Raw genomic sequence first — 10,897 nt, 5'->3', positions numbered from 1 at the left:
GGGTACTGTACAGGCTAGTACAGCATTCTTCTTTTGCTTTTACTGTATCTTCGAGATTGCTGAGCATATTGCCCTGCTTATCTTCCAGTGCATATATTTTGATTTATCCAAAGCCAAGTTTCCTTCTTACTGCTTTCATGCTACGTCCATTTTTACTGCTTCCCCAGTCTTTCTGACGTTATAACTTAGAATAACCCTTATTTTCTCCTTGTGGATCAGTTCCGAGGTTTCTGATCAGTTTTGACAGTTCCGCGAATTCTATCTTATCTCTTGAGTTGGACACTTTCATTCATTTTCGTTTCTTGTGGTCCTTTGTTAGATGGAAGAGCTTGCCTATTGTTTGCCTTGGTGTCTTACCTCCCAATTCAATTGCTACCTCTGAAACCAGCCTAGTTGCATTCTCATTCATTACCTCAAAGTCATCATCCTCTCTCCGTTCTAAGGCTGCGTATTTGTTTGCACAAACCAACGTAAAACCTGAATAGGTATGTTTTTTCTCCTTACCATGCCTAGGTTGGCCTGTTTCTTCCTGGCCAATTGCACTCTCTCTCTCTCTTCAAACTAGGGTGAATCCTAGACCTCACTAACCTATGATCACTGCCCTTTACCCTACCTAACACTTCTGCATCTAGCACTATGCTGGGATCGGCAGAAAACATGTAGTCTATTACATTTGTTGTTTCACCATCAGGGCTTTCCCAGGTCCATTTTCTGTTGCTACGCATCCTCAAGAAGGTGTTCGTCAATCGCAACTTATTCCTTTCCAAGAATTCTACCAGCATCTCACCTCTAATGATCCTAGAATCTATACCGTAGTTGCCAATCGCTTCACCAGCGCCTGCTTTTCCTCACTTACACATTGAAGCCACCCATGACTAAAGTAGAGTGAGTTTGCACTATTCTCATGGCTTATTAAACATCTTCAAAAAAACTGATCTCTTTCATCATCATCATCATGACTGGATGTTGGAGCGTAGGCTTGTACTACCTTTATTCTATACTTTTGACAAAGTTTTATTATAATTGCTGCTATTCTCTCATTAATGCTGTAGAATTCTTCAGTGTTGCCCGCTATGTCCATATGGATTAGGAATCTTAAGTAAAATTCCTTCTTATCATGGAGTCCACTATAGTAGAAGACGTGGCCTTTAGTACTGTATAAGCCTAACCAGTTGGAACCTCACTAAGGCCAATGATATCCCACACGATGCCTGATAGTTCCTCAGAGTCCTGCTATGCTAGCGTCACTCGAGAGAGTTCGGGTGTTATACAAAGTCAGTGTCAGTTTCCATTGGAGGGCTGTCCGGGTCCAGAGATTCTAAGCATGATCTGCTACGTTATTGGCTTGACCACTACCTTGGTCAGGTGCTCCGCAGCTGCTGCGGTCTGAGGGCCATTTGTGGATCGAAAGCGTCATTTGGGAGGGAGGGGCCGAATACTGCACCAGGAGGATAATTCCTGTTCTGGTGAGGGAGTGCCTTTTGTTAAAGCTTAGTGACTCTTCCTAATTCAGTTTACCTGGATTAGTATAGCCCCACTGGCTCTCGGCGTCTTTTGCCCGTGTCACGCCCCACACGAAGGCTGGAAAGTTAAATATGGCCAAGCCGCAGATCAATGTCTGCCGCGGGCTAGCGCGAATCGTGCCATGTACCTAATACAGCAGTCCATTTTTTAATGTTCTTGTTTACAATCGTTCACTCTGGTTAAGCATGTGGTCTTTATTTATTTGTAATATTTATTTCTTTGGGGAATTGCGTTTTACTTGAGGGCCACACAGACTGCATCAGTTAGAATGTAATTTTGCTATGGTGTCACGGTGCCGACAGTTTATAATTTGCAACACTTTTTAAGAAGTTTGTAACGTTCTCAATTTACAAATCGTTGTAAGTTTAGACAAATGTTTGCTCACAAATACATTTCATCTAGGAAAATGTTTTTTCTGCATCTGATCTACACTTAGATTTTGTGAATAATTATGGGCTTTGCTCTGTTAAGCCAATTGATAAACGGGCATAACAGTTTGGATAGCAGATTTACAACATGGCTTAATACAGGTACTCTAGGAGCATCCTTTTGAGCCCAGGTTGACCCAGGTCTGTAATACAGAAGCGTCGGTGTTTACGTTTGCCCTTGCGCACTGCTATGGAAAGACATGTCCACATGACCTCAACGGTAATACTATGTGACGCAACATAGCTCAGCCGTATTTTGAGAGTGCATTTTTCAATACTGCTCAATAAACTTGAGGGGCATAATTCAATAGGCTGTGAACATATTTGCAATATTGATTTCCAATGCAGCCCCAACAATACTTCAATGGGATTTTAATATTTATATGCAACACATTTCAACAATATTTGAATAGAATTTTAATAGTTGACGTTAACTATATCATCAAGAATGCCTCAGTGGGCTTTAACTATTGTCATTCAACATGGTTTTAACAACAAACCAATGATGGTTTAACTTAACAGGCCTCAATGGTGTTCTATCAAGATGTCGCGGGCCAATATAAACACTTATCAACGCTTCCATAATATGCTTATAATGTGTGCAATATAAACACTTCTTCATCAACGATGTTTAAACACTTCCATAATGTGCTATTAATGCCATTTGTTGTCGTTGACCACTGACGTTTGATTAAGCTTGCAACAACTATTTTATGCTAATTTCTCAGTTGTGTCAGCTCTCTTCAGCTATTCTAGGAATGTTCACAAAAATTTCACTACAGCCATCAGCTGATGTACAGCACTCGAAAGGCACCTATAGCTCATATAAATCTCGTCCAATGTATGTTTATTGAAGAAACAGAAACCAGGTCAAATGAGGGTGAATGAGAGGAGCGATAGCGGTCTCTTGCCAAAACCACTCTAATTTTTCAGGTGCGAAACAAAAACCAATAGAAGCACAGAATATAATGCGAAAACAGAAACAAAATTTGGGAGAACCTCAATTGTGCCTAATAGCTGCAGGACGTCATAAATCTTAAGGCAGATGTTTTACTTCTTATGAGTTGTGATCGCGAAAGCATCAGTGCCAAATTGAATGCCACCGAGCGGTTCTTCAAGTTATGAACTCCTTAATGGCAAGCGACGCATTGGGGCGTTTGGCGCGTTTTGATTTGGCCTTACGGAGGCGCAGTTAGAACACAGGCGAGAGCTAGCGTGGGTTAGGAACGTGCGGATAACAAAGGCTCCCGAGAGCGAGAGCGTGGGGGACATGATGTTGCGGCGATGTCCTGCAGTGTGCTCCCATGCAATACCTCGGGAGCAGGTGCTCGCTTTTGGCCACTCTGCTACGTTGAGGCCCAAGCCAGCAAGCGCGATCCAGCGTCAGGACCGCGCGAGACGCAATCATGGCGTGGCGTCACAGCGAATGGGAAGCGCTCGTGACATGGCGTCGTAAGCATTGACAAGTTTCGCTGCTACAGACACCACCGGCTCATTCGCTCAAAAGGCCATTTGGCGCTTTCGCTTCAAAATACCCGGAACCAATAAGCTAGAGGGAAGCAGAACTTATTTGAAGGAGGCAGATAGATAGAAGGAGGTTGGTAGAAGTCGTAAAGGTGCAATGAGGGAAGATGATCACCTTATGGAGAGAGGCACAGTGGCATAGGCAAGCTTGACTCTCTTCACGTTCAAGTCATTCGATGAACCTCAGAGTTCCAGATCTTCGCTGGAGCTTCTTTCATAAAGAATCCATAAATCCATAATTCCATAAAGGATCGTCAAGAAGCGACCGATGTGCGGGCTGCTTGTGCGTCAGAAAAAGGGCCAAAAAAGAAAAGATGTAGACTTTTTTTAAAAAGTTATGAATAAGTGGCTCCAGCAGGGCGATGAACCAGGCGCCACATTTAGCATCCAATAAATGTACTATGGGAGCGCGCAGCTCGTACCACTCTAAAACGCTTTTGCAAAAAACGCTGACAGATCTGCGAACGGAAGCATAAGAGAACAATATGAGCGTGACTTGATGACTCAGCATTTTGTCTTACTTTTCGCAACAGTAAATCCAGTGTTTTCTTTATTTTGGCATCATATTCATGCATATTAGCTTTACATTTACACTACATTTATGAGCACATCCAACACAAAGTCTTCTAACCAATGTTCCCTGTCGTTGCGACATCGACACCAATATTCTAGCACGGCGACAATATTGAGCGGCGTGCCATTCATAAGCCGTTTCGTACCAAGTGACATCCGTTATGTGGGTGGGCATTGAGACGCTGTGCAGACTACAGAAATAATGCGTTATGCGTGCGTCGCTCTGAAGGCAATTGGATGACGGACGCTAACGATCCATCATCCTATTCAATAGCTTGAAATTTTCCTTTCCCTTCTACACGTGAATATTTCGCACATTTCGGCGCAGCAAAGCGCGACCGATGTGGTCCTAATTATGTACTTTTGTACACCGTTAGGCAGACTAACTAAGCAAACAACGTAAATATAGGAACGGTCAGGAATGGGGCTCTAACACAGTCGGCAGTCGGGAAGCAATCTGCGCCGATATTTTGCCCTCACACTTTTTAGTTCCCAACTAGCTCTATGAAGGACTCCCACAGCCACGATTATTAAATTTTCGTGTTTTTCTTCACCACATTTATCCATTCATTTACCTTTCTTCGGAACCGGCCTTCTCTATGAAAGTATTCAATGCCTCTTTGAGAAGAATAGTGCACTTTGGCGCCGCTATTCATTCGCATATCATTCTTCCGCTCGATGGGCATGAAATTTCTATCCGTGCAGCTCAAGAATTCATGAAAGACGCAATATAAAAAAAAAGAAATTCAACTGGAATTGGCGAACTTTTAAAACTTTTGCACAATCCAGACTCTTTGACGGCTTCGTGATAATGTCACTTGAAGCAAATTCGTAAGTGGGAAGTTTCCTCGGTGTCGCGTTCGTTTTTTTTCTTAGAAGAAATGTATACTATTTGTTGCAGTGTGCTGCTTCTATTTCTGAAGAAAACTGCATCAAAGCATAATTGACAGTAATTTGACCTACTAAAGGACGTGCTTATTATTCCGGATAGAAATATTTTTCTGTCCGAGTGCAAATCTGCGTAATCATCAGTAATTTTTCTGAAGGTGTTCCAGTGTTTCCCGTGTTGTAAATTGGTGGGGGATCAGAACTAGTGCAATGTGCCTTCCATCTACAAACTTTCACTCACACTATCTACCGATATTAGTAATCATACTACCCAATCATATTAGCGATCAGTAATCTTTTTCGCCAACTCTGATTCTTTTGGACAACACAAAATAACTAAAAGGATAAATATTACATAAACCATAAAGTCACAAGTAAATTGGAGATCGCTTGCAGAAAAGCGGACGAAGAGAAAGGACACAAACTCTAACCCCCTCTCCCTCATGGGATTCAAGAAAACTTAGAATACAAAAATAGAACAATGCATGCTCAGTATCACAGCGGATTAATGAAGGAACAGAAGTCAGTTATAAAAGCTAGCTCTGAAGCTTCCGCAAGCGAATCAGAAGCACTAACCTGGTTAGAGTTTTTTTTTTCTTTTGCTTACCGTAAAAACCGCATGATCGTGCCAAGGCTGGTTATAAGACAACGTGAGGCCTGAACGGTGGATAGTCCTGAGGATTGACTAGTTCACCCGACAACGCCAGTGAAGAGCTAAGCGCGAACTCCTTGTGTGGACGCAGTATAATGGCCTAAACGAAGCTGGGCACATTCTGTTTAGGCAGCACTGCAACTTCCTCCTTTTTTATGTACCAGGCGACACCAGCCGTCACCTCTCATCCTGCAGAAAGCCGCATTGGTGTTAGAGACGTGGCATAATTTATCTCCGCTCTATAGTCGGCTCTCGGAAATGACGATGAAAGGGGAACGGTGTTTCGGAGCCTGCCTTGTGACGCCACCCTAGAAACATGCATCGCTAAGAGAAAGCAATGAAACTGCAACTCTGTCGGCTTGCCCACTACTTGATCACCCTGACATCTAGAAGGCGGAGATTCTGTATGCATCTTACAGAGTGGCAATTAGCCCGCCAGTTCAAACAAATTTGTCGATAATCATAGTGAATCTACATCACTGTAAACATTTTTAAAAATTTAGACTGCAGGGTGAAGATCTCTCCCAGCGATCTCAAATTACCCTTATCTTGAGGTAGCTGGTTCTACGTTATGCGTGCTGATTTCCTAATTTCATCACACTACCTGATTCTCTGGCCTCGTCGACTGTGCTTACCAGCCACTGTCACGCATTCTTTTAGTCTAATATACCGCCGCTTATCAATTCCACGACTAAAAGGGCTGCCCAGCTACATTGCTTTCCCTTAATATCAACTGGAACCTCGGCTAACGCCGTTTTCTCTCAAACCTGCAACGCTGCCTTCCTGCATCTTAGCGTAATGCCTAATATTTTTCTTTCCCTCGCTTGTTTCGTGGTCCGTAGCTTCTTGTCAAAATTCTCTCTTAAGCTCCAAGTCTCTGCCTGCACATAAGGAGCGGTAAAATTCAATGATTCTGCACCTTTACTTTCAAGTAAAGTGGTAAGCGGCGGACCATGATTTAGCAATATATGCCGTATCCGCTCCAACCCATTTTTATTATTCAGAAAATTTACTTCTCCCAATTAGGGTCGACCATCAGTCGATTTAGATACACGTGCTCTTGCATAACTTCTAGATGTTGACCACCAATCATGAATTCTTCTTTTCCCGCCGAGCTACTGTCTTTATTGTAGGCATTATATTTTTTTCATTTTTTTTTTCATTTATCGATACTGTGACCTCAACTTTGGGCTATTACAGGAGTGGTAGGTGACAATACAAGCAACTGTATATTTACAGGATAAAGAAAATAAAAATATATTTTGGGCACTGGTAGTATTATCATGGCAAATACAGCATGTAATACAATGCCAAGGTGATTACAGTAATAACATTTGGCGGAGTTAGGTTATGCGTACGCATGTGCTTTTGACATTTTCAAGAAAGTCGCGTATAGATGACGTCCTTACGATTGAGTCTGATAATAGATTCCATTGTTTTATCGCTCTCGGAAAGAAGCTATATTTAAAACAATCATTGCGAGTAGAGGAGGAGAGATACACATGCTGTGGCGATGACGAAAATAGTTACTAGGAGAGAACTGAAACTCGTCATCTTTATCAATTTTAACATGGCCATGAATAATAAGAAAAAGAAACTTCAAACGGTCATACTCAGTTTTAGACTCCAGAGAGGGAAGTTCAGCAAGTTCTCATAACTGGGTAGGAGAGTGAGAACGACGATATTTGTTACAAATAATTCGTGCAGCAAGCCGCTAAATTTTATCCAGCTTAGACTGATTAGATGAAGTGTATGGGTCCCACACAATTTTTGCGTACTCCATAACCGGCCAAATCAAAGTTTTATACGCCAGGCATTTTACTTCAGGGGTAGCATTATGCACATTTATTTTAAGCGACCACAAGGCTTTCTGGGCCTTCGTAGATACCTAATCAACCTATTCATTCCAACGCAAATCCGATGTAAGCTCTAAACCCAAGTATTTAAATGTTGATACTTTTTTAACGCGACACCTGCAATGGAATAAGCGTAATGAATAATACTTCGTTTCCTAGTGATAGACGTGTAAACCGTTTTCTCCGAGTTCAAAACCATTTGGCAGGTGTCACACCAATTTTTTTACCTTTTGCGAATTTGAATTTATATCGGTCTGATCGGCAGGCGATTCAATATGGTTATACAGTACGCAATCATCTGCGAAGAGTCTGATGGGAACTGTAATGTCCTGGGGCATGTCATTGATAAATAATAAAAATAACAGGGGACCCAATACACTTCTCTGGGGTACTCCAGACTCCACAGGCGAACAGGAAGACCGGTATCCCTCACATGCAACAAATTGGTCTCTATGGCTTATGTAAGACGAAAACCATTCGGATAAGCGAGGCTTTTTAAATATAGTTTCAATTTTTATTAGCAACTTTGGGTGCGTCACCTTATCGAAAGCCTTGGCCAGATCTGAATATATTATGTCTGTTTGGCCTCGGTTATTTATTGCATATGCGAGCTGATGAACAGTCTCTATTAGTTAAGTCACTGTAGAGAGTCCCTGAGGGAACCCGTGTTGGCACTTGTTTAGGATATGGTAGTTGTCAAGGTAGACCAACAATTGCTTAGATATTATATGTTCAAGTAGTTTCGAACAAGTGCTAGTGAGGGAGATGGGCCTATAATTTTTAACGTCTGATTTGTTGCGACTTTTATGAATTGGGATAACTTTAGCACGTTTCCATGCGCTGGGAAAGGAACATTGGTCAATGAATGCCTGAAAAATTATAGTTAGAAATTTAGAAACCCACTCTGCGTGCCTTTGTAAAAATTTATTAGGAATTCCGTCAGGTCCCTTACTTTTTTTAGTATTCATGTGGAGTAAGAGGTTAAATACACCCTGCTCGTCAATTTTTATATCTATAAAAGGCTGCCTTCCAGATTCATCTGTAAAAATTGGGCAGGAAGCCCTTATCGCGTGTGAAGACTGACGACAAGAAATAGTTGAAATCCTGTGCTTTCTTTAGAGTGCTATCTCCAGTTTCATGCGAACGAGACGCAGCTTGGGGGTTAATATATCGCCAAAATTTTCCGGGGACGTAATTCAGAAAAGATTGCAATGTGACATTACAGAACCTATTTTTAGATTCTTTGATTAGCCCTTTTACCTCTCAACTCATACTAGAAATGCAGCTTTTGTCGATTGGCGGGCAATTCTTCGAAGATGCCTTTCGCTTTCGTTTTAGCTTTCCTTTTGCATGAATTATCTCTCGGGTTATTCAGAGATTCTTTCGTTTAGTTGTTTTTAAACGTTTTAGGACAAAGCTTTCCACATAGAGCACGACCATGCTTGAAAAGAAATTGCATAGGTCGTCCACGCTTGCGCCATAGTGAACAAGGCCTAGGAACCTATCTAACGAGTCTTCGAGGTAATCTAAAATAGATACATCATCGGCTAATGTAAAATTGAAGATCGGTATTTTTGATGCATGGAGGAGTGTGCGCACAGAAAAATTTAAAGAGGTCATTACCATTTTATGGTCCGAAATACCATCATGGATGCCACAGATCATAATAAAGGAACATAGGTGATTGGAAACAAAAACAAGATCTAAAAGCGTTGAAGTTTCCGCGCCCACTAGTGTGAAGCCGGACACAATTTGAGTTAGGTGATGATCAAATGCAATATTTCATAACTGATCACAACTCCGTTCTTCGTTTCCTCCTGAAGAATTCGACGCCCAATCGATTCCAGCCAAATTAAAATCGGCCGCAAGGCATATGTTACCATCTGGATGCACGTGCAAGTTCCTAAGGGTTTCCAAGTTTTCTAGCACTTCTACAGGGGAGTTGGGAGGCCGGTACACGCCACCGATAAGCAAATTACGGTCATTCAAGGTACTTTTAATCAATGCTGTTTCAAGATTGCTTGGATCATTAGGTACCGTAAAAGGAATGTCGCTTTTCACAAGTATAGCTACCCCGCCCGCTCTAGTGCGCCGATCCTTTGTTATTATGGAATATCCGAGGGGCGTTACTTCGACATCAGTCACATCCGGATACAGCCATGTTTCTGTTATTACCATTGCATCTGGATCGTGCGCTATCACAATGCTTTCTAGGCTATCTTGTTTGTCAAGTAGGCTCCTTGCATTCAGGTTAATGATCTTAAAGCATGCAGATTTATTTTGGTCGAGTCAGTCGGTACCCGAAGCCGAACGAAGCACGGCCGCAGGAGCCGGGTACGCGTATCGGCGACTGTTAACATCATCCCAAGCGTAGAGCACATTGTTAACTTTTATCTTGTCAAACGCCCATGTCACCTTGGCTCCGGTTTTCCTCTCCTCAGCTGTCGACTTCCACAAGTTCTTCCGAGCAATAGCAACTCGTTTAGAAAAGTCTTCTTGCACACTGAACGGGGTTCCCTGTAATTTCGAGCAGTTCTTCGATATTTTGGATTTTTCTCTGAAGCCCCCTACTCGGAGTGTCACCGGTAGACTTGATCCTGGGACGTTCTTGCGCAACCGATGAATGATTTCGATAGATTTAAGTTTTCGTTTTAAAATGTTTCCGAACACATCGTCATTAACTTTTCATAGGAGTATTTCCTCAGTTTCAAGTGTGGCCACTTCTATTCCTCTAACAATAATGTTATTGCGCTTTGAACGATTTTCGAGATCGTCGGTTCGTTCTGACATTTGAAGGAATTGATCATCAAGATTTCTCACACAACCTTCAACAGTAACAAGTTGGGTGTTGGAGTCGTCTAAGCACTGTAGTTTATATTAGATTGTTTCCAGTCTTTTCTGGGCAACCGAAATGGCTGACTCTTAGGTTAACTGCTTTACCTGAATTTCAGAATATTTAGCAAGCATTTCTTTCTGCGTGTTTAGCATCTCTTTCACCATATCCTCAAGAGGCCCAGGATTCTCTTCGACATCTTCTGATAGCTTTAGAAATAGGCATGCTACTGAGAAACATTCACTCGCGCAATTTACAAGCGTGTGTGGACACGGCAACATCACTATGCAAGGGTAATTACTATGAAAGCCGTATTTTCTCTCACCAACCTGCACAAAACACGGAGTGTCAGGTGACAGCCACGGCGGTGTTACCGTGTCCCCATCAAGAGCGACGAGCGAAATCCGTCCTTTATAGCTGCCAGCCAGACTGTCACGTGGTCTGCAGTTGAAGTCAACGTGCTCGAACTAGCTACGCTGTACAATGTATCCACGTGAAGCGGATACGCAGTCTTGATCCGTGTTGAATCATCGCAAACGTCTGCGGAAGCAACTACCGTAGGCACGTTGTACTCAGACCCATGACGAAGGTAAGCATTGCTCCCACTGGCGGCAGCAAG

The sequence above is a fragment of the Dermacentor andersoni genome, chromosome 8 (genome assembly GCF_023375885.2).
Source record: "Dermacentor andersoni chromosome 8, qqDerAnde1_hic_scaffold, whole genome shotgun sequence".
NCBI lineage: Eukaryota > Metazoa > Arthropoda > Arachnida > Ixodida > Ixodidae > Dermacentor > Dermacentor andersoni.
This window is presented reverse-complemented; position numbering follows the sequence as displayed.